A 2,228-nucleotide genomic window follows, 5' to 3' on the forward strand; every position below is an offset into this window, starting at 1 on the left:
AAAGACCTTTATTTCTTAACTAATCTATTCGTTGGTTAGAGGCTTGACACATTAGAAAAACGTAGTTCTCTTTGAGGTTTAAGAACTAACTTCCCTTTATGGAGAAGCCTTGGGGAAATGACTCCGTAAGTCCTCACTTGAAAAGCCTTGTTTAATATTCTCTTCCTTTGGAAATAGTTAGCGGCAGTGACCTACTAGGGATTTGTATAGTTTTTTTTTTATGATATTTTTTTTTTTCATTTATCCTCTTTCGTCCTCCTACATAATGTGTATTGTATCCTGTGGAAACCCGGTGGCCGAGATTATGGCCTTATTTCTTGTACTTTAAAGGTATCCTAGAGCTGATATTCGGAAAATAATGAAAACGGTGCTTTTATAGATTCTACAAATAAAATGAAAAAAAAATATATCTTATCAAAGTAAGTTATTGATATTTAATTTTAAAAAGAAATAACAGGTTTATTGATAACTAATGCTAATGATTTTTTTATTTATTTATATGAAAATTGATTTATTATAAACGTGGGAATCATGACGAGAAAAAAAAATTGTGCGAATAATATTGAGCTATAGTAGTGCAATAACGAAATGAGAGGCTTGTCTAGGAATACGGCAACCTGAAATTAAGAAAACAAAAAGAAGAAGAAGAAGAACTGCGTAAATAGAGTAATGGTAATATTTGATAACCAGAAGAGTGTTTTATCTAGATAAGAGAAATATGTTTAAACTTTTTTTACCAGAAGAATTTTAGAAGCAGAGAGTACCACGAAATTGGCTCATTATCAATGATAACACTGATAAGGGAGTTTAATTGAAGTTAAGCCAAACAGTGATGCTACCAAGTCTAGAATGAATTTATTTGGATAGTAAGCGACATTTTAAAACCTACGTTTAAGAGTATATTTTAGCGTGTAATATCACTCATTGCAGATAATACAAAATATATTTGAATTTTAGCGTGTAATCACGCTCATTACAGATAATGTGATTGAAACTGTGCCATTATCTGTAACATATGGAGCCTAGAAATACAGTAAGGAAGGCGAATGTTCAAAATTAATACGTCAAATTCTCATTGCAATATTTGATAAATAATCAAATGAGCTGTTTATTGTAAGACTGGCATTTGAAGATGAAGTATTTCCTTATTTTGCATGTGGTGTGTGGATTTTATCACATTCATTAATAAGTATTTGTTTTAAATAATTGTGATTTAGGTTACTGTCTGCTCGGGGATTGGCTAGAACTTATTATTATTATTATTATTATTATTATTATTATTATTATTATTATTATTATTATTTATTATTATTAATATTGTTTATTATTATTAATATTGTTTATTATTATTATTATAGTTTATTACTATTATTTGTTGTTGTTGGTGTTGTTGTTGTTGTTATTATTATTATTATTGTTATTGTGGTTATTGTTATTATTATCATTGTTTTGTTGTTGTTGGTGCTTTCTTTATGACAAAGATAGTGTTCGAATTGTCGATGTTCAAGTGCGGTCTGAGAAGAAATCACAGCATAGACGATACACTCTACGGGAGATACCCGCCGTGTTTAAGTTACTTGCTTTTCATATTCTTTTATAAAGCCGAAAAAATATCTTTTATCATTATTTTACCGTATGGTATTTTGTGCATCTTCGTTGTTACAGCAAGATATAGTTGTAGATTTTTATAGTTTTTTTTATTTTATGTTCATCTTTATCAAAATCGTCTTATACGCGACCCTATTTCGTTACATTGTTGCATTGTATTTTTTTGCTCAAGAAATTGTTATGATCAAGACTATGCTATACATGTTACACATAGGAAAATATATACATATTTTCAAACTGCGTGTTATATAGCTGATATATATATATATATATGTATATATATATGTGTATATATATATATACTATATATAACATATATAATATATATATATATATATATATATATATATATGTGTGTGTGTGTGTGTGTATATATATATATTATATGTGTATACGTACGTATATATATTCATACATATACAGTACATGTTTATGTATGTACAGTATGTTCTTGTAAGGACATACATGATATATATATTCTTAAGCATCAGGACAATGACGAAAACATCCTCCCTGTTGTTCACTTAACAACACAAAAGAAATTTTTATCTTGACCTTGAAGCTTTTATCTTTGAAGATGAGAGTCTGTTGTCTTGGGATTTTAGAGCAGGAATTGAAGA

Source organism: Palaemon carinicauda, chromosome 4 (genome assembly GCF_036898095.1).
Source record: "Palaemon carinicauda isolate YSFRI2023 chromosome 4, ASM3689809v2, whole genome shotgun sequence".
Classification (NCBI taxonomy): Eukaryota; Metazoa; Arthropoda; class Malacostraca; order Decapoda; family Palaemonidae; genus Palaemon; species Palaemon carinicauda.